At 46.8% G+C, this 23,281-nt stretch overlaps 1 protein-coding gene across 1 annotated transcript in view; it reads right to left on the reverse strand.

The window, feature by feature from the left end:
• IGSF3 (immunoglobulin superfamily member 3) overlaps positions 1-23,281 on the reverse strand; it is a 92,046-nt gene that overhangs the window by 68,174 nt on the left and 591 nt on the right. The gene's annotated exons all lie outside the window — the stretch shown is intronic.

The raw sequence follows: 23,281 nt of genomic DNA on the forward strand, positions 1-23,281 counted from the left end.
CCCAGTCCCTGCACCTGCCCTATGCCAGCTCTCCCAGCAGGGCCACTGCAAATGTCACGGGAAACAGCTCTGAAAAGCACAAGAAAGGCAAGAGAGAAATGCTATGTCAGAGTCACACAGCCATTCAAGTCTCCCTTGTCGCATCACAGCCAGGATTTCAATGTCTCTCCAAGAAAGAAAGGGCAAGAAAGGAGCGTCAAGCATCCCTGCCAGCCAGGCATCTCCCCCAGCAGTACTGCAGCTCAGCTTCTGAGTACACCGTGTCTTTGCAAAATCTGGACCCCCACAGCAGCCTCAGATGATTTGGGCAGGATCTGACCTTTCCACGGAGACACACACAGAGCTCAGAGCTCAGGTTTTCCACACACAGCTGGTCATTTCAGCTGCCTGATCCAAAGTACTCTGAAGATGCCCCATTTCAGAAAGTGACATTTACCTTCTGGTAAGGAAGTGGACCCTCAGGTCCCTTTCAGAAGAACATGTGTGCAAAATTTTAGCTGAGAACATTGACTCAAGGCTGATTGCAAGGGACAGGTGGGTGTAATAAAAGGATGCCTGAGCACACAAAAACTCTGCCACAGCATTGACAGCTCAAAAGAATAAATAAAAACTCATGACAGAATGATGAAGAGCCTCTCACACAAATATTCTCTCCATCTCAGACCATATGGGTTACATCTGCACCACATCCAAAAGTACTGCAGCAGTTGTACCAAGTTATCTTCGATATCAATATTCACTGCCAGTAGTCATTTCATCTGAAGGAGAAGCTCGAGCTCTTATGAGTATTATCCTGGGTCTCTAATCACTAGGCAGCAACTAAAAAAGTAATGATATACATATCTTCTTGATATAGATATCTTCTATAAGCACCAGGGCTAGCAGTGATGAACACCAAACGGATTACATGGTTTGAGGGGATATTTCTACCCCTGCAGCTTTAGAGATTCTCAGTGAAGGAAAACTTCTGTAAAGTACTATTTGTCAATAACTGACAATACTAATCCTAAATTTCCTTTAAAAGTTACTTTGTGCCTTTGACTACAGTTATTAGACAAGGACATCCCTCTCCCTTTCACAAATACACAGCACACATCTGGGTTTTGTTGTTGTCGCTATTGTTTGTTCAACTTGCAGGTGCTCCTGAGAAACTGTCAAGAGAAGAACAACAATGATGATGAACACTATGGAATGGCTTCTCTGTCGGAAGTAATGGAGTCTGGAGGAAAAAAAAAAAGGTGACTTGAAGGGGATCTGGTAAAGGTTTTTTCACAAATATATATATATCATGTCAAGGATGGTCAAGAATTTGACCCTTTACCATCTCTTCTAGTTTAAATACCAAGGGCTATCAACTGAAACTGGTCAGATCCAGATTTATAACAAGTGAGGCAGTTTTTGCAGCTGAACACAGCAGACTTGTGGACGCCCTTGCCAAAGGATACTGTGGGTATGGAAAAAGGGTCAAAATATGAGTGGGATAAGCACAACTAAACAGGTAAATCACATCAGATTCATAAGGCTCCCAAAACAAGCTACAGTTGCACAGCTACCTGCCTACAGCTTTTTGGGGCATGATGCTGAGCAAGGTACAGGATTTACTCTGAACTGGTACAGCTGTCCTCATGCCCCTTCACAACCCATGTCACTGCAGCCTGGACTCTTCAGCAATGTGGGTCTGCAGACTATGCCTTGGTTATACCACAACAGAAGCTAGAAAAGGTACCATTTCAGCTTCTTCTCTAAGAGCATGACTATTTCTGCTCTGAACACCCGAACTGGTTCCCTCAAAACACCCTTAGAACTGACAGGGGAGCTTGTGCCCCTATGAAGGGAAGGAGAGGGAAAGGGAACATGCATAAATCCTACTTGGCTATGACAAATTAGCATCGTCAGCAGACCACAGGACCTGGCAGAAAGTCCCCAGTAAAGAAGACAATTCAGACATAAGTGTTAAAGGGCAGTTATGCTAAAGCACCTAATTCTGAGCCGCAGAGATGCTCCGGTCAAGCTCAACCCAAAAGCAGGTGCAAGTGCACCACAGGCTGTGGCCACTGCAGGACTGCAGGGACCTGCAGGAGCCCAGGCTGACCACCCAGCTGGCCACTGCACTCCAGTGCATGGCATGGTGCCATCTAAGGTGAGGCAAGTGCCAGCAGACTTCCTCCTGCTGCTCCCCGTGTCCTGCTGCGCAGGAGCTGCAGGCTGTGGCATCACCCCTCCTCAGTGCCCTGACTGCCCTGCCCCAAAGCAGCAGCACTGAGCCCTGCACAGGCCTCTGCTGCCAGTGAAATACTCAGGGACAGTGAGCATCCTCTGAGCTCATATTCCCTCTTAAATCAGATTAATTTGTCAGTCTTGCTTATGCACGAGGCTCCCCAGAGGATGGCACTTCCTCTCTCCCTCCTGTCACCCACAGAGCATGTAGACACCTCTTGCCAAACCCAGTCCTTCACTTAGTCCCTGATTTTTCTCTGGACTCCACAGCAGGGCTGACACTCACAAAACAGTAATATATTTCAAGAAGGCACTTCCAAGCTCACTATTGTCCAGCCACTGAGAATACTTCCCCAAGCAACCATAATTTTTTTTGCCATGGGCTGAAGACTAATAAAATCTCTGAGGGAAACAGTCTGCCCCACCAGGCAACACCAAAGCAGAGACAATCTTTTAGCAGCACACACCTGCTATTCTGTGAAGTCCCCTGTTAAGCATACAACCAAAAATTAGGTTTGAGCCTAATTTTTGCATAAATGAGTCACAGCAGGAACAATCTCCATACACTGCAACCTGCTGCCAGATGGATAAAAACAATGCTATCAGAAGAAAACATGTGGTAAGCCCCCACAATTCCCCCAATACGGTAAAGCCTCATTCTGGGAAAATACAGTGCTTTCTGGGGTATTTCTTCTCATGCTAAGAGAGCAGAGTGTACTGAAAGGCTGGCTGGAGCCACCTGCAGAACAACTCTGTCCCTATCCTCCACCCTTTTGCTTTAATGTTCAAATGGTGCAACCAAATGGATGCCTGATCCCCTATCCTCCCCTTCCTCCACTCCTGCCACCACCCCAACACTCCCAGCACATGGGCCATCTTTCCTAAACCAACTCATAACGCTATTATCATTCCTCATTTGAATTCTTCCCACTACTGAGCCAACTAAGGATGGCTAAGTGGCGAGGTCAGCCAAGAGCAATTTATACAATAATTGGTATGGAAATATCAGAATCAGTGGGAAAATATCAAAGCATGGGCAAACCAGACAGGAGTTGCCAATGAAGCTCTTTGTTCTTCCCACACCACTGCCTTCCCTCATCTCTGCTCGCTGCTCCGTCTCACAGCCGCTCACTTCCACAGCAGATGTTTACTGTCTTTTAAGAAAAAAATGTTTTCAATAAATATGAAAGAGATGGCATTTCTTTTAATCACCATAGATTGCTGTGGCCTGTGACTAGCTTCCCAAGTTCTGACTGTAAAAGAGGTCTTGTACCTCTGCTATAAATATGCATCCAGTCAGATATCCGACCCCCTCGCCAAGATCAGAGCCATTTTACATCCTTTGGTTCTTCTCAGATCTGGCCCTTATATTGACAGAAGACTTCCTTATTTTCCCCAGTATGGCATTGGTATTCTGCAGATGCACAGTGTGAAATGTGATCTGCCCTTGTGATTTCTTCCCCTCCCTTTTTTAAGCAAACTACATCCTATATGGATGTCACATTCCTCTAACTGCTCCTTCCCTGTTCTACAATTAGGTATGTTAAAATATGCTAGTTTTAACACCACCTTAGAACAGCATATTCTTGAGCCACAGATCAAGGTTACTGTATTGCTACAACCTTTAAACTTCTAAAAATGCTGAAAGGATGAAATAATAATTCACTATCTATGTTGGACACTGAGAAGACAAGAAACAATAGGCTTGGACTTGAAAAGTGGAAATTCAGACTGGTCATGGGAGCAAGCTAAATGCTCAGTTTCCCAGAAGCTAGGAAAGTGAAGCACCAGAGAGACTGCTCTGTGAGAGACTAAGACATCTCACAATAGCTTCCTCTAACAGACACTTTCTTCAAGGATACCGTAAGGCAGAGATGAACCTGTCCCAGGGGATGCATGACACAAGACCTTCCTGCTCTTACAGTTCTAACATTCTCAATCATCCCACCAGAAAGTATATTTAAAGTTACTTCGCACAGAAGCCTGAGACTACTCTTTAATCTAGTGTGGCTTTACTTTGAAAAGTCAAAGTACTCAGCATCCAGAAGCCAGCCAGACACGCCTGTGGTCAGAAAAAAGAGCAATACCCGTAATAACCAAAGGAAGGAGGATGGCTGGGCAGTCCTTCTGCACACAGATCCCTGAGCTCTGGAGCTCATGGGGCTCAGCCTCCTTACTTCACAAGGGCTTTGAAGTACTTGGTGGCACAAGATGTACCTGGATGTAAAAGGTAACAACACACGCTGGTGCACGAGGGACAGACTGAGCTGGCTGCCCTGCTGCTTCAGAGTCAGAATGGTAAATGACTGCTGGGGACCCAAATATCTTTGTGCAACACACCTACTGCTTACTGCAGTTTTATACTTTCCTGCAAAGATGATGAGAAAAAAGAAGCCTTATAACCTGCAATTCTTGTATTCACCAACGTTTTAACTAACCCCACAGAATGCCAACTTTTTTCTGTACCTGAGGTAGAGCTTGTCCTGTGAAGCACTTAATCAACTGTTTGTCTTCTTCCAAGGTCAGCACACGACCTCTGCAGCCCTTTTCCATCTCCCAGATCAGCATGTTCTTTACACGTAGCACTGTTACCCTTATCACTATGGGAAGAACAGAGCAGAAGCTCCCTGGCAGATTTTGCTTATATTGGGAGTATGCAGGCAGGAAGTGTTGTCTTGCCCACGCAGTACTTCTGACTTGCACTGCTCCTCGTGCCTTATTCTTAGGAGTTTCTTCTTCCTCACAGCCCACTGAATCCATGCCCCAGTGACTTGTATCACTGCTGCTGGTTCCAGGTCTGGTTAAGCACTACAATACAAAGCAGCATTTACAGCAGCCTGCTGGAATGCCCAAGGCAATGCCTACTTTTATATTTTCCAATGGAAAGCAGTGATGCCTTTATTAGTACATCCCCAGCTTGAGTTTTGAAGCTGCCACCTCATGCACTCCCTGTAAGATTTAGTGCAGATCTGCACAAAAAGTGAAGTCTCCTAAGATTTTTATGTGTACTTTTCTTTCTGTTCTTGTAGCTAGCTGTTAAAATACATGTAAGGACACACCATTTACCCTGGTGTCTCTAGTACTGCTCCCAGACCTCTAAAAGATTCAGCACTGCCATTTTAGTACCAATGCTATGAAGCACCAACACTATGAAGCATTTTGGACTGCTGAACCCTTGGCTGGTATGTGGTCCCAGTCTATCAAGAGGAGGGGGTGAAATGAAATTGTTTTGAGCATCAAAGCTAGGCAGGAAATTTCTGTCTTAGTTCATTATGCCCTCCAGCTCCTGTATTTCTTTTTATTATCCTTCTTTAGTCTTCAAGTCCTACATGTTCAACGTCTAGGGTCATTCGAAGAATTGTCAAGCATTATTCCCTGTGCTATCACTCACTCTCAGACAATAAGAAACTTCATTTTGTTTCACAGTCAATAACGTTTTAATGTCACTTCTTTTTTTGTTTTCCTGCATGCTCTGCAATCCCTTCCAATATTAAAAAAAGCAGAATGTCCCTATTATTGCTGTAATTCACCTCATAACATCCCAGATGCTTAAATACTCTCCCAGGAGAAAAGCGTGTGGAGTCCCAAATCTCACCTTCACATTATCCTTGCCAAAAGGAAACAGCATTTATTACCCAAGCTTTCATTAAAGGGATTCCCTCTCTTTCATGAGATCTCTTAAAATACATCTGATGCATGGAGAGCCTGGTTTATTGCCTTCCCTCAAATTTATTTTTCCTAAAGAAAAACAAAGCTTCTTGTTCTCTTTTATTAAAACACAGGGAGGAAGGACAGACATACAAGTGCCTCCCTCCATCTCCTAAGAGAAACACCAGTGTTTTGGCCCATCTTTCCATACTCCTTGAACTTGCTTATTTGGTTTCCTGCCCTTCCTGTTTCTCCAAGCAACTCCAGATTTTCCCTTGCTTTGGTAAGGATGACACTAAGTAGTTCATCGCCCTTACTCTTCTCTATAAACTTTGTTTGCATCTCTGTTCTTCTGGGCAGGGCTGGAGCATCTCCTTTTCAACCTCTAAACTGGAAGCCTCAGGCAGCCATTTATTAATTGCTTAACCCTGAATTGATTACCTTCCAGAGAGAGAAACTTAACAACAATCGATTAAATATTGGCAGGCTGTAAGAGCTGATGACAAAGTGCCCTGCTGCACATTCCTTCCTACCTCCCAGGGCACACCATTCCTCCAGCACTCCAGCTGTATCCTCAGGCACAGGTCTGCACCTGCTCCCCACCTCTCTTCTACAGCTATGTAGAAATAACACTAAAAAAAACCACCTAAAATGTAATATCTAGAAAAGAATGCAGCTGGGGCAATCTCTTCCTTCTGGCATGCTAAAGAAACATTTGTGCCCCTCAGCATGACCATTAGCAAGAGAGAACATTCCATGTGCAAGGCAAAGCTGCCATCTTGTACTCCTTCAGCAAAAAGGGCTTTCAGGTAAACAGCAAACTGACATATCCCCAAAGACAAAGGGTACTGGCTAAAATCACACATTTCTCCAAAATGGTTTTCCCACCCCACCATAAAGGATCACAGGAATATGAATTACAGCCATATAGCAGCAGTTAGTTTCCATCTTCTCCCCAGAAATTCATCTGGATTCTTCCCTGTTCACTAAGCAGCAGCAAGATGCTGCCTCTCAAAACTTTTGTGATTCAGTCAGACAGCATCCCTGAAAGACAGACAAAGATGCAGGGAAGATTCTTCAGCTACCTGCTCCCTTTTACTGCTAATTAAGATGTTAGAACTCTTTATCTGCATACACTGTAATTTATTAGTTTGACATGCTACACAGACTATCAGCAGTTGTCACCAAACTACCAAGGCTCTCATTTCAAATGGGAGGACAGGAGCTTTTCTGGCATTTGGAAAGGAAAACAAAACAAAAAAAAACCACACAAAAACCAAAGAACAAACAAAAAAAACCCAACCAAACAAAAAACCAAAACAAAACAAAACAGAGGGATGCAGAAGCATTTATGTTACTGTTTCTTCCAGGCTGGGAGGGAGAAAGGTACAATCATTCCTTCTAAGCACAGTACTACTATCAGTGAGTAAGAAGGACAATCATGCAATTCTCCTCCCTGAGGAGGAACAAGCCCATGCACCAGGGGGAACCAACCAGCTGGAAAGCACAGGAAAACACTTAAAACACTTTTTATACTCAACAAACAAACCCAACACACAACAGTGAGTGGTAACTGCACACTGGCACAGGCTGCTTCAAGCGAATGTGGAGCCTCCACCCTGGAGGTAATTTAAAGTTATCTGGACATGATCCTGAGCAACCTGCAAGGGACTCGGACCAGATGATCTCTGAAGGTCCCTTCCAATCTCAATACTCTGTGAAGGACTCTCCAAAACTGCACTTTCACCACTGCTGTAAACTCAGTTACCTTAGCTCAGCACTAAACACCTATGCAGAGCGACCTCACTGCAGCAGCGACAGCGAAAAGGTGGTAAAAACACCCTCATCCCAGGAGATTCAGTTTAAAAATGTGGTTTCACAATGCAGTTAAGCTGATCTAGGTACCAGCTGCCACGGCAAAAAAGCAGTCTTGCTTTCCCACTCACTTTATTCCTAGCAAAACACACACGCTCCTCTCCCCAGGCTTGACCTCTGCATGAGCTGAAAGAAGAATGACCGAAGGAAAGAATTTTCACCAAGAGAGCAGGAACACCTTTTCCTTTGGGGGATAGGGGCAAACAACCTTTTTCATTAGCAGCTGGGACACTGCACCAGCCCAGCCAGACTGTGAGCCAGAAGCTTCAGCCAGCCAGCAGATGGGTGCAGAATGGGCAGGGAAGGAGAGCAGGGCAGAGTGGGAGCCAGTGCCGGGGTCTCTCTCTGCTGGAGCCCCTGATGGTCTCTAGCAGGCCTTATGCAAAGGCAGCAAGTGAAGGAGTGCTGCAGGTGCTCGCTGCAGCTTACTCCCCATCACACAGAGTAAAATAAAAGGGGTCCAAGCCACCACTTTCAGCAAACAACCCTCAGAGCAGCAGACTTAATGAAGCCTAGCTTCCCGTGCAGGAGGGAGAGGCTGTCTCTGAGATGAATGACTTGACTGCAAGCTCCAGCTGGAGCTTCTCCTACAGCTGGCACAGCATTTGGAAGCACTGCTGAGGCCCTGAAGAAAAGGGTCTCCTCCAGTGCCCTGTCACTGCCCTGACTCAGCCACCTACTCTTCACAAGGCTTGCAGGAACTTGTTCATTTCCGAGCTCTCTGCTCCTGTCAAATTTGCGTAAAATTGGCCAAAGGGCTTCCAGGTTATCTGGAAAAGGGTGGCAGAGGCAGCATGATCAGATAAGCCCTCCTTCTCTGAGAAGCCAGCCTGAGGAAATGCAATGAGAGGCAGAGGCTGGGAACCAAAAACCACAGAGGGAAGAAGCACTAAAAAGAAAAGGTAGAACAAGGCTAAGAAGGGCTTTAAAAGAGAAGACACGCATCTTGCATTTGGCACAGCAGAGGAGGAGGAGGAACTAATTTGAGAGTTCAGGGGAACCAGCAGACAACAAAAAAAAAACCTGAACAAATTTCAGAGGCAGAGATGGATAGGAAATGCTGCAGCTTACATTCCTTAAGCAGAAAGACCCAGGTGTGTGCACATGCATGTAAGTAAGCACTAGAGACAGAGGTTAGAATTTTGAATTGAACAGATATACAAGCCTGGAACACCAGCAGAGAGAGGCCACTTCAATTTTTAGAAGTGGACAAAATTACAGAGAGGCAGGGACTGTAGGAAGATGTGGACAGGGTCACAGAATAGACCCCTTGTAGGCACACAAGAACAAACCTGAAGCTGGTATACAGAGTAAACTCATGAGGTCATAAGAAAAGCTCTGTCAGAGGCAGGAAAAGGCAAAGACAATAGAACTTAGAGGAAATCTCTCCAGGAAGAGATCAAAACTGGTTAGTGCAAGGTCAATTACAATGTCAAGAAAAGTAATACTTGATCACAACCAAGATGTAGAGCAGTGGGGGCTATTAAGAAAGCCCTTGCGAAGTAAATCACAGAGACAGACTAAACTGGCAGAGCTGGGAGGCTGGGATGCTCCAGAGTATCCCATGGGGCTCACAGAGGACACAGCAGCTGCTGGAGGAGGAGGGGATAAAGCAGCTTTGCATTGAAGGAAAGAAGCTATGAGCAGGAAAACAAGTGACAGAGACAAGGTAAAATCAGTTGAGACCCTTAAGACAAGCAGAAAGGTCAGAAATTCTCTCTTTGTGAAAAGCATGGAGAAGGAAAGCAGGACAGAGAAAACCAACAGGTGAAGACAGACAATCATTTGTATGCCAGTTCTCTTCATAAAGTTACAGCTTGAGGAACAAATCTGAAGGTGGAGAAGGGCCTATCCAAGCTTGGGGGGCAATACCACCATCATCATTCAGTACAGCAAAAATTAAAACAGTTGACAAGAGACAAGGCAGAGAGGGAAGAGGCCAAGCTCTGAGATGGGGAGGTCAGCGTGGTCAGAGGACTCATGCCAGCCTCATGCCACTGCACTACAGCAGGAGCAGAAGCAGCAGATGGTGGGGCTGGAGATGGGAGAGAGGGCAGAAAAAGTGTCCTGGGGATGAGGAGAGATGCCATTGCACTGGTGGTGTAAACAGCTATTGGGGAGAAATGCCAAAAAAGAGAGGAGTGGGGGGAAATCCAAATCCAGGGTGTACAAAAAAAGCAGCAGCAAGAGTGGCAGAGGACGAGGAAAACAGAAAGACCCTGAAGGGGAGGAGCAGTGCTGACTGAAAATCAAGACTGGCTGGCAAGCCAGGTACCTCCTTAGGGCATGGGTGACCCAGGACAGGGAGGAATGACTTTGGACTAACCAACAGCATCTGCTGATCAAGAGGGGCCCCAGCCTTCAGCACCAAGACAAGAACTACACACGAGAGATGGCAACACAGAAAGGGACATGACCTTAACGACTGCAAGTCTCATTTGATGTATGGAGTCTGGGAAAAGCTGCAAGTTGGATTTTTTCAGGATTACAGAATCAGCTTAGCCACACCACCCCTCAGGCACCAGTCCAAATGCCCTTCTGCCTCCCAGAGCAGCCCGTCTCGGCATCCACAAGATGAGATGGGGCAGCACAACCCGAGAGATGCTCCAAAGGCAATACACCCTGACCTCAGCAAGAGCAGACTTGCCATTTTGTAGGGCTGCAGGTTTATCTGGAGGTCTCAAAGAAAGCAGAGTCCCAGCTTCTTGACACAGACGATGTGTTTGAGCATGACTAACTAAACAGCATTTGTCACTAAACAAAAAAACCTTTCCTAATCAACTGAGAAAAGGAAGGGTGGGGGATGGTAAACTGTTCCTAAATACACCGCTCTGAGCATCCTCCTGCCTACACTCCCCAATGAGCAGACGTATGCAGAAGTTTTCATCTTCAGCTACTTACTTAGCAAAGCTAGTCCCCTCTGATCAGGGAGTTAAGGAAAGGCTTACACAGCTACCAGGGAGGGAGGGTTTTATTTATCTGATTTCAACATGCCCAAGTTATCAGACTCTAGAGGAATTCAATTAATGAGAATAAAACTCTTGTTTGATGCAAGTCTGGAAGGGTGCAGTGGGTTGTTTTTTTCCTGCAAATAGCTGCACCCTAGAGATTTTACACTGATTATAAGCCGTAACAGCGACCAATTGATGCAAGCTGAACAGATTCAGCAGCTGCACCGAAACACCACACACGCTCCAGATCTGTCGGGGACCCACACAGCTGGAGGAGACCAGCAAAAAGACAAGGAGAAGGGAGGGCTGCAGGGCCAGGAAGCTGGTGGGACTGCAATCCCAAAGGAGCTGCTGAGGCCATGCCCCTCCTTCACCTCACAGCAGTAACAGACTGGTGGTGAGGGTTGGCATGGGTTGCACTCACTAGCACAGCTGTGAAATGTCACCTCCCAAGATGAAGGCAAAATTAAATGTCCTGCACAAGCTCGTGAGGCAAGGCTTGAGCACCACAGCCACTTGGCTGCTCCTGGCCAATGTCCCAAAGAACACAGGAGCCAGCCCCATGCCCAAGCCAGGCTGTCCTTGCCTGGGAAGGTGCCCCTATGCCCACACAGACACCTGCTCCCTGCCAGGTTCTGGGGCATCTGGCACTTGTCAGGGCTTCTTCTTGCCACCACAGGGCTTCTTCCTGTCACCAAGCATCCCCCTGGAGAGGAGGGAGCGTGGCCTGTGGGGGCAGCCGGGACAAGGGGACCATGGCACACACTGCTTTGGGCTCCATCTCAGGACAGGCCACTCCTGGCAGAGGCAGCAAGCTGTCACCACCTGGGACAGAGCTCCCACCCTTCCTGGCAGTGTCCATCCCCACTGGCTCTGCCCAGGTCATGCCCTCTCACCCACGGCCACCCAGTGAAGGGGAACAAATGGGGCACAACCTGTCTCCCAAGGGGCTCCAGAAATCCCAAGGGCTGGCCCCAACATTTTAAACGTGGCAGTGGTCACACCTGGGCTCAGGCTGCCCTCTTGCACTGTGAAAGAGGAGGAAAAGAAATAATTCTGACAGCAATATAGGCTTTGGAGAATTTTACTCAGATAATCCTCTCCTAAGGTTGGCCAGCTGGCTTTAAAGGGAACAGACTGAGCAACATCACAAATCACTGAACCGATGAGAACCAAACACAGGGTGCAAAACTCTTCTCATACAAACGTTTCTTTTTAAATCCTGCCATGAAGATAAGCACAGCTCCCAACACCACTCCCAGGCAATGCTAGTCCTAGGAGATTTACCCAATGTTTATTCAATGCACATTTCTCCAAAACCCACATGGTACATCCAGCCAGGAAACCGAACAAACATCCATAATTTCCTTTGACACCTCCTAGCTACACTGTTCTGACAAAAGCAACCAGAGCCATCCAGTACCACTGCATGCCAAAAAAAAAAAAAAAAAAAAAAAATCACCAAGGAAAAAAACCCAAAGAATCCTAGTTATCCCTGTTTCCTTACTAAACCTCTTCAACACAGTGAGCCAGCAAGAGGGAGAAATCACAGGCTGAACCAGCCAGATTCCATCAGCTGGTAGGACAGCACCAATAATACCTCCCGGCTGTATATTTGGGAAAGACATGTAGGTGTTTCTATAGTCTGCTTACACAGAAACCTCAGGAACTCTCCCCTCTCTTCCCTAAGGGAGATTCAAGACATTTGAGGTTTAACAGCTGCAACAAACAGCATTCTCTTACTAGAGAAAATATTCAGGAACAAGATAACAAGAGACACGGTTACTGAAACAGGATGAAAACATGGAAAAAGCCTCTGGGGTCCATGTGCTGCCCTAATGACTGCAGACTGCTACTCAGAAAAATCTGAATTCAAGTATACCGCTCTCATCACCACTTGCAGATCAAATAGGAATGGCAAGATGCAAATCTTGCTGCCTGCAAAAGAGGTAATCTAAGACACCATTTGTGAGCAACCCACTAGCAGTGCCACAGCCCCTGCAAACACAAAGAAATAAAAACCTGCAAATGTCCTTGATCTTGCATTCATTCCCCAGTAGATTACTGTGCTGAACCCAAACATCATCACTTTAATGTCTGGAGCAGTTGAGGGCACAGTTATTATTGCACATGAAATAGCAAGGGTATATATTCACTATTCAAATTCGATTGCAGAATTGGCAGATGGGTTAAAAAGATGAGTTAGAAGGAAAATAATGCCAACTATTCTCTTTAAAATAGTTTTAGGACCAGTATCTTATTTATTTCACAGCCAAAAGGTAAAGCAATTCTACAAAGCCAACTCAAAATTAGTAGATACATTTTCCCTTTACACTAGAAAAGAATGCAGATGCTAAACCTATTATATAGACAGTAAAGTGTCATCAGAGCAAAGAAGGCAAAAATAGCTAAGTTATCTGTAAGATGACTAAGCAAATGGATTTTCAAAAATATGCTTTCAAATATGACACCCTTTTCTTAGAGCTGCATACATCCGTTTAGCTTTGTTAATTTCTCAATTCTTTCTTTTGATAATTTATTTTTAGCCTCCCACTAGCATACTTCCCCAGAAGCCTCACTTCACCCTACCCACACTCAAGATTCGCATCCACATATGGAGGACAATTTAGAAAATGATGCCGATCACCCCAGTAACTATGGAGAATCTCTACTGCAGCACTTTTAAGATCATGTACATGCATTTCATTTACATCTGTCCATCCACTGGAAAACTATCCCTGCTGTCTCCCACCCTCATTTCTACCCCTCTCCATCATCCCCACCTATACTGTAGGGGTCTTCACAGTTCCACCAGTACCTTCCAGGACTGATCAACCTTCCTTTCTCATGTGAGCCTTGATCCTGTCAGTTTTGCAGGTAAGAAACAGCCCACCTCTTTCCCAGGCCACCACCAGTACCAGGAGGAGAAGGCTACTTGGTGCCACCTCAGGAAGAGCAGTGGTTAGAGGAATGGGAGCAGCAGATCCAGGTGCTGCTCCTGCAGCTGGGGTGGGAGCCACACTCCCCAGCACATCTCTCCCACATGTGCTGCCAGCAGCCAGGTTTAGAGGCTGCTGGTACCAGTTAATGGTCATGCTCCTCTGCACATTTCCCTCTTCCACCAACACCCAGATATCTCTGTACGGAAAATTACCCTTTCCTCAGATTACATCTCTTCAGGGACTTAGCTGGCACCCACACAACTGCAGCCTCTGGTAATCTACATTTCTGAGGTAAGAGCAGGAGTTGGTGCTTGGCCAAGCCTCCTACTGAGTAATTTTTCTGCCATGCCAAAGCCCTGCATATGGCTTCTCTCTGACACTTCTTCATGGAGGGACAGGTACCCTAAGGAGGGTGATGAAACATTGAAATGGGCTGCCCAGGGAGGTGATGGAGTCACCACCCTTGAAGGTGCCACTGGACACAGCACTCAGTTCCATGGTCTGACAGGGTGGTGCTCAGTCATAGGCTGGACTCAATGATCTCAGAGGGCTTTTCCAGCCTAATTGATTCTGTGATTCTGAGGCAGCTCCTGCTGCCTGCCCTGTCTGCTGCCAGGAACCCAGCCCTCAACCTCCAGGAGCCAAGCACAAAGCTCTGGGATCCCCTTCCCAGCAAGTGGGCTTCCAAGGCTCAAATCCATTACACTGAGATCATTAGGATGCTTTCAGTAATGTATCCCAGTGGATCTGCTACGGCAGCTATTAGGCATTTGACACACAGCAAAATCTTTCCTCACATTCACCTCCCGCCTCCCTACACCCTCCCCCAAAACAAGCCAGCTCAAAAAACCAAGGAGAAGCAGATAAGAGCCAGAAGGGTGACAAAAGCTTAACAGGGGCAGGCTTGTGAGAAGAGGTGACAAACCTCTTTGAGATGAGCCCCTTGCCTCCCCTACACTACCCCATCCTTCTCAGGGCAGTCTCAGACTCTCTCTCACTACCCCACTGCTCCAGGAGGAAAAAAACCTCCTTCCCACCATGCATTTGCAGCCACATTCTTCCCTGCAAAGACTGAAAGACAAAAAAATTAGCCCAAACACCAGCGGCACAAATCAGAACAACCACTGAGTAAGTGCTGCCCTTCCTTCATTTGGCAGCCACAGGGTAGCATCTGCAGAGGGACCCTGCAGGCACAACAGGACAATTCCAGAGGAGTGGATGAGATGTAAGAGCAACAGAAATTATGAAATAAAACCAAAAACTAGACATCTCAGGCAAGGCTTATTCATATAAAAGATGCAAGATGAAGTGCCTCTATGTTCTAATGATGATGGCAGTAGCTGAAAGATCACCTCTGAACACACCTCTCCTCACATGTAAGCAAGGGGAAGAGGTGGGATAAAAAGCAACGTGAGATGAGAAAAGCATGTTTTGATATCTAAATATGAAGATGAGCAGGTAGATTGCCACGCTCCTTGCAGCCCTTTGGACTCTGCACAACTTTTGCCCCTCTGCAGCACAGATATCTGAGGCTGGACTCTGAGTCCTAGTCACAGCAAAAGCACCTGAAGCTGATCTTGTTCAAGTCCAGCTCATTCACGGCAGAAAGGAGTAAGTGCTTGGCAAACTTCAAGCATTTGGCAGCTACACACTCTAGATTAGATTTAACTGCCAGCCAGCTCATGGCATGGGACTGATTAGACGTAACAGCTCCTGAGGTGCCAGTGACCCACAGATTAATTGTGCTGCTGTGACACTGATGCCTGGCATGAATCACAGCAGCTCCACGTTACAGCCACACGGGCTGTGCCCCACCAGCCTCATGGGCCGGCGAGGAGAGCTCTCCTTCAGGTAGGATGGGCAAGAGAGCTCCTGCAGGTAGGTAACACCGCAGAGCACAAAGTAAAAATCAATTTTCTTCTTTTTCTAACACCAAGAGTGAAATCAATCAGGCCGTAACAATCTCTTCCACGCCACGTTTTCTTCCACGCGTAAGAAGAAAAGCAGCCTGTTTGCTTACAGGCAGCAAACGAGACCTCAGCCCTAACGCTGCGTATCTCCTCCCCAAAAAATCCCATGACACCTTTTAAGCCACTCTCTCTCTCATTCAAGCAGCCAAGAACAGGGACAGAGTGACTTGCCTACCATCATATCTCAAGTCAGAAGAAAGCACTGGAATTTGCACGCTGTGATTCCTGCTGTAGGCGCCGGGTAACACTGCAGGCATAAAGGTCAAACCCTTCAGCAGGAGCTCTCCAGATATTGTCTGCAGGCCACGAGCAGCCAGCCAAGAGCTGGGAGGTGGCACAGTGCCAGCCCAGCTTCCCTTGGTATCCATGTCCTTCCTTGGAAAGCTCCTCAGCACCTGGCAGGGCGGTTGAGCACTCATCCCCCACAAGGAGCAAACATCCCTCCTCTCTAATGGGATTAGACAGCGGAGCAGGAAAACAGGATCTGGGAATCTCCAGGAGAGGAAAGAAAGCACGACAGCGTATTTGGGAGGGTGGAAGAAGCTGAGGGCCCAGGACTATGAGAGGGGAAGGAGCAGAAAGCACTGAGTCAGGGAGATGAGATGATACGGTGCGAGGGGGCAGAGCACTTTGAAAGCACACCGGAGATAAACGCATTCGGATAATTGCTCAGAACAGAATAAATATTAGTAAGTACTATAATTACCTGGAACACTTTACAAAGCTGTAAGAAGAAATACGACTAGAAAAGAGGCTAGCACACAAATGCTAGTTGGGAAGCTCCTATTTCAAGCTATCAAGAAGGAACCAACAAGGCCTGACACCCAGGTTGGTAATTTCAGCTTGGCAGCCAGCCAGAGCCCTTTGGCTGGATCCTAGGTACTGGGTAACTCGAGTTAATAAGTGCCAGATTCCAGCAGTATGATTTTCCAGAGTACTGAGCTTCTGGACGACTTCTGCCAACAAACAACTGCCTTCTCATAGTCATACTCAAGGTCCAGCCTCCCTTTCAGAGGGATTTAAAGGAATCTGGGCAGATTCCTATGTTCATGGTACTGATGCTGAATGAAGACAAAATGATTAATCCAAGATGTAAAAAGCCTAATTTATCTAAGCAGCCAAATCTTAATAACCTTGCTGTCATGAGAGATCAGAGCCCTTCTTTCCCAAAGAAACAACCAAAAGTTCTGCTATTTTGGGGCTCAGTATCTCCTTCCATTTCTCTAAAAGCTTCAGAAACCTCCCATTTCAGAGCAGCCTGGGTCATTGCTGAGCCCCTCTCAAAGCACTACAGAGTCTGTTGAAAAATAGATCTACCTCACCCCCTGCTCCCATCTCCCTTTGACAAGCTTATCAACTTCCACACAAAGCCCAAAAGCCATAAAAGTGACAGCAGGCCTCAGGCAGATACATCAGGAATGCAATGTAGGAGGAACAACCGAAGAAACCACCCCAAAAATCCCCCAGATGCACCAGCATTCCCTGTTATTCCCCCTGTAATCACAATGACTCTAAAAGAGAACGTATTTGCTGGGAAGCAAAACTGTCAACTTCTGCAAGCAGAGTAGGGAACACCAGGCAAATGACAGCAATTCCAGATTCATGCCACTAGTTAAAAACCCCCCAAAACTTAGCAGTGCCCCAAACAGTCATCAAAAATCACCTCCAAACACATCAGAGACTGATGAGCTGTTTTGCAAGGGGAAGAAAAATAATATCCAGAACAGTAAAGCAAAAACTGGCATTAGTGAAATGCCTGACAGTTTTAATGGCTGTGCAGCTGCCCCAGATGCTGCTCTGGATCCCAGCTGGGACAACTTTGTCACCAGAAACTGCACTGGAACCTCCTTATTTATTCCTGCATTTCAGCAGCAACCTCATCTCCTCCTGACCAGCAAAGTCTTAAGTCTGCCAAAATCAGAAGAGACAGGAGAAGTGCTAGATGATTTTTCAAGTCCCAGATGGAATCAATATCTTGTTTGGAAAGAAGTCAGCTAAGAGGAGTGGTAAGTACACTGCTCAGGAAGAGGACAAATACAGACAGATCCTCACTATCTGAGTTTTTTTGTACTCGGGACTCTTTGACACTTGAAATGCTATTGGCATGCTGTAAGGCCTGGCATTTGGCAAGATCCATCCTTCAGAGCCTGCTCTCCTCTATCTTTCTTACCAGCTGGGTTCTTCACCTTCCTTCTCCCACTTATTCTTTCCCTTAGTTCATTTATTGTTTTTTTCTTTTTTCTCTTTTTTTTACAGCCTGGAGAAAAGAAGGCTCCAGGGAAACATCATTGCAGCCCTTCAGTACTCAAAGGGGGCTTATAAAAAAGATGGAGAACAACTTTATAGATGGCCAGATTGTGATAGGACAAGGGGGAACAATTTTAAATGAAAAAAGGGGACATTTAGATTAGATGTTAGGAGGAAATCCTTTACTCAGAGGGTGCTGAGGCACTGGAACAGGCTGCCTAGAGCTGTGGATGCCCCATCCCTGGAAGTACACAAGACCAGGCTGGATGGGCCCTGAGCAACCTGGTGTAGTGGGTGGCCATGGCAGGGAGGGGGTGTGGAACTAGATGATCTTTTAGGTCCCTTCCAGCCCAAACAATTCCATCAGTCTGTGATCCTTACCCCACTCCTCCACTTTGCAGTACATCACCTTTTCCCTCCCTATGGATCATTACCCAGTTAGAGCAGGAAATGGACCTAGAAACACCAGGGAACTACCAGCACAGGAGTAAAATCAGGAAAGAGGAGCCATAGGAGGATTCAGGCAACTGTTTCAGCCAGAAACTACAGACGAAATGCTAAGCAGGACACAACAGGCAGCCTCTGTCGGGGGCTGGTAAGATTTAAGAACTTGCCATGCCCTCCAGCCTCTGCAGTACCCCCTTCCCTTGGAATCCCACAAACATCTGCAGGACCATGTGAAAAACAGATTTACTTTCATCACACACACACACACACACACACACACAGAGTCCCTCTACATATTTACTGATTGATCTCAAGTTAGCTTTAAGATCAATCAAGTCCCTCCAACTGGTCCTCATGTCAGCACCCTGTCCTGCACCCTCTCCTGCCTGCCACACCATGCAGGAACCTGGCTGGAACATCTCCTTTCAGGAGCATCCCTGCTTTTTGGTATTTGTTTAAGTACTGTGCAGCAATGGTAGGAGTCCTGAGTGTCAAAGCTTTCCCTTTCCAAGAAAGGCTTCCCATCACTTCACTGAGATGATCTGGTTTTGTGCTCGTGTCCAATTACTTAGTGAAATGTGACTTTAGCAACAGTCAGAAAGGCAAGACTTCCTCTTGTCTCATTGCCACTTGCTAATTAAACCTAACAAGAAAAAGCTTACTGACTTATATAATTTAAAACATGTTCCTCCTGATGGAGACAGGGTGAGCAACAGGTTAGAGCTGGACATGACACAGATGCACAGAGACATTACAGACCCACCAAAGGCAGCTGCAGACTCAATTTCTTTGCCTTGCAATGTGATCAAACACAGCTTTGTCAGGAAAGGCTCCATTTTAGCCTCTCCATGGCTGATAAGAAACAGATGCTAAACGTCTCCTAATATTCTAACACAGAGAACTATTCCTTAAGAAGATTTTATATGACTAGGAAAGAAATACCAATATAAAAATGGAGACAAAACCCATTTAACAGGTTATCATTAAGAAGTATTTAGGAACTTCAAAGCCAGAGGCAAATCACAGTACAGTAGTTTTCCAGACACTGGTTGGAGGGCCTAAACACCCTTGATACCAGTAGACAAGTCAAATCATGAGCTGAAGAACCCTGGCAGCAGTAAGAAAACCCTATTGTGCTAGAAAATTTTCCAATCTTTCAGGTGATTTTACTGGTGCTTTAAGTTCCTGGGAAGGAGGAATCCTGCAGCAATCCTGCAGATGGCTAACTGTTGGACAGTAAAGAGCACTGTTTGAGGTTACAGCACTCTGATTCACCCAAGGTAAACCCATGAAAACACCTCTGGCTTCAAACTAGACTGTATAACCTTTAAATCAATGACAGACCGCATGACCAGTTTTGTACGGATAAGAAAGAAACCAAGAATGACCAAAAGAAAAAACTTTAAAATATTTTTCTTTTTTTTTTTTTTTTTTTCAAAAAAGGCAATTTTCTGGTAAAAAAAAAACCAACTCAACAAGCCTCCCAACACTGAAGTGATGCTCTCCCTATGACCCTCTCTCTCCCACCCCCTTCCCTGCGGTCTGCAGCACTGTTTATTTTCCCTTTCACTTTATATAATGGGTCTGGTAGAAGTGTTCTAAGTACACATTCGATTTGCAATAAAAACTGCTTTAATAAAGACATCTAACTTGACGGAAGGTCAACTAAAAGACAACAATTCGCATAAACCAAAACCTCCTGTGTAAATAAACAGGATCTGCAGGAGCCTCAGGATGTCAGGCAGTCTGGCCAAGACTGCAGGGAAGGAGTCTGCCCATGAAGAATCACACTTGGGGACACGCAGGAGCGGAGCCTGCCAGCCCAGCCCCAATGGCTGCAGCAGTCTCCCACCTTAGGGACACCCAGAGAGCCATGAACGAGGCAACGGCCAGAGCCATCTGCAGAGAACATTCCAGGAGATGTTCCCCAAATAAAGCAGAGGCACAGCCCAGCCCAGCACGCTCGGGATCAGCCCAGGTCCGGCACTGCACACACAGCAGCGAGCGCAGGCGCGAGGGCAGCGGAATTGGCTGGCAGAACGAAGCTCGCGGCGCGGGACTCGGGGCAGACGCAGATGGAGAAAGCACGATCTTGGCCACCGCTGCTGACAATGCATCGAGGAGCAGATGAGGCGCCAGCAACATTCCTGGGCCTCGAGCTGTGGTAAACAAAAACACCCCCAAGCCCCCTGTGTGCAAACACCCACCACGCTGTTTTCTCCATGTGTTCCTCCAGCCCAGCAGTCCCCAGGTCGAGTGCACCTAGACTTGTGCGCCTGGGCAGGCAGCAGAAGAGCGGGAGGGTGCAGGAGCAGAACTCTTGAGCGGCAGCCAAGTGCACACTGCTGCTTCCCAGCCAGCATCCCTTCCCCTCTGGGAGACAGGCCTGGAATATCACCCCTCCATTCTCCACGAGTCACCTCAGCATGGGTATTTCACTCCAACATGCCGTTCTACAAGCGAGCTGCAGCTTTCAAGACCTTACGCATGCTCTGCTCCCCTCTAGGAATCACAAATAAATCACCAATTACTATGCATGAATAGAGAGAGGAAGAGGGTAATGAGTCTATGTACATATATACATATGCAATGTTTGAACACAAAGAGCTATAAATTGCATTCACAGGTGGTATTCTGGAGACTGCAAGAGACTCAAAAGCAGAACTATTCATAAACCAGTCACTGACATGAATGAGTTCAGCGTTCCCAGAAGCCTATTGTGTTTCCTATATATTACACTATAAATATGAGGAGTACCAGACTTTGCATCCCTCCCTGCAAAAAAAAAAGGAGGTAAATCTTGCAACTACACATAGGATTAGCACTGGCTGGCACAAGTATTAATGGTCTCATTGCTGCATGAGGATTATTTACAGCACTTGCTCTATTTTCCCATTTTGTACTTGTTGTGATGAAGTGCCACTTGTTTAAAGAACCCTGTAACAAACACTGCAGCAAGAAGGGGGGAAAAAAAAGAGATCTACAAATGTTACACCCACATGCCAGATGTGGGTTTTCAGACCCTAGTTTCACAGTTACTTGGATTTTGGTGGTAGTTAATCTTGATATATTATATTAATTCACCCCCCATCTCTTTCCATAACCACAGTTCCTCCTTTTAATGAGTTTGCAGAAGGGGAAGGAAAGAATGAGTTGCATTTCTTTTTCTTCATATTTGATCCATGGTATCTTATCACCATATTCTAGCATTAACATCGCTTGTTTGGAAAGCAACAGTCCTTTTCTAGTAAGACACATTTACGTTACAAAACATGCATCTTTACTCGACTAAATCAAATGATGTCTCAGTTCTACAAGGGGCAATGAAAGCACTTCTGTGTGACTTGTGGCTTTGAGGCACTGTCACACATCCCCAGCTTTATTAAAACTGGCAGCTGGGCAAACGGGGGACAACCAGCTTAAAGAAATCCAGGTGAAAAGACTGAAAAGTAACTCCAGGCACACACATGGTACACATCCTACCCTTAAAATACAGCCTCACGTTCAGCACAGGGAGGCCAGCACGATGTTTTTACGAACTAAATATGTCTATGGGATTTGGGGACCACTGAAAAGCAAGCTATCCTCCAAAGCGACAGGTGACAGCTCGCAGCTCGTTCCCCGGGGAGGACCAAGGCAGGTTAGAGCCACTTTTAGGTCAAACGCAGAAAGATGATTCCTGCAAGCAGGGGGGTCGGGGCAGCCTCGACAGCAGGCAGGACTCCGGGTGAGCACCAGCACGGGGTGTGGAGCGCAGGGCTGGCGGGTCCCAGCGGCGGGGAGCCCTGGGCAGGAGGAGGGATGCTCTGGGCAGGAGGAGGGATGCCCTGGGCAGGAGGAGGGATGCCCTGGGCAGGAGGAGGGATGCTCTGGGCAGGAGGAGGGATGCCCTGGGCAGGAGGAGGGATGCCCTGGGCAGGAGGAGGGATGCCCTCTGCTGCTCCTCCGCCGCAGCAGCTGGGCGTGCTCCGGAGGGAGCGCGCACCGACCCACAGACCCGAGCGCTCCATATTAGGAATCCCTAATCCAGAATGGTGCTATTGTTCTTCAACAGCGGAGATGGAGCGTGCGAAGCCAAGGCAGCAAGCGCTGTGCCCTTCGCCTACACCCATCTCGCGGGCTACGACAGCCTCCCTGCACTCACGGAGCAGAGGCACCCTGGATAAACTTAGCTCGGAGATGGCTTTTTTTCCCGGGGAACCCAAGGAAGCAAGCTAGTGGTTAGGGGAAGTTTGAGCCATCTCCAAAACCATTTCAAAGAGTTCGCTCTCTCTCTTTGCTAAAGACAGGCAGAGCACACCAACCCCCCCCCACCCCACCCCCAAATTACAGACGTGAAGCATGACTGCAATTCTAGTAGAGATCTTGTTTCCAAATTGGTAGATCAGGTATGTATGTGACAATTCTCAAGACAGTAAAATTGCCAACCCTGCCGCTTCTTCCCTCAATAGCATTAATGCCAGCAGAAAATCATACCAATGAAAAGGCAAATCAAAACAGCTCCGAAGCTGCTCTGCACATACACAAGCAAAAAGCAGCGTGAGGATGCCCTGCTGTATTTCCCACAAATGTTCCTATCAACTCATCAGTGCTTAAGCCCCGCACATCGGTTCGCAGCAAGAAGCGTAGAGGCGTTTAAACTGTCTTGTATTTCTGTTTTTCCCAAATTTGTAGGAAGGAATCTGGCATTCCCGCAGCATCTCTCACCCAGCACTGGGATCCCGAAGGACTTTACAGAAGTGCATACAGTCATCCCTGGGGCAGGCACTTGTGGGACGGGACAAAACCACACGTTTAACGGTTCACGGGGTGCAAAACGCCGGTGGAGAGAAGGGACTACAGGAGGACTTTGAGAGGCAGCACAAAGCAATCACATTGCATTTCACGGCAGCAAGGACTGCCTTCCCTCTACATTTCAACGCGCTCTTCCAGAGCCAAGCAGAGCACTTTGTTTCTGCAGCCTACCTTACCCCAGGCATTTTCT

Source organism: Lonchura striata, chromosome 2 (assembly GCF_046129695.1).
Source record: "Lonchura striata isolate bLonStr1 chromosome 2, bLonStr1.mat, whole genome shotgun sequence".
Lineage (NCBI taxonomy): Eukaryota > Metazoa > Chordata > Aves > Passeriformes > Estrildidae > Lonchura > Lonchura striata.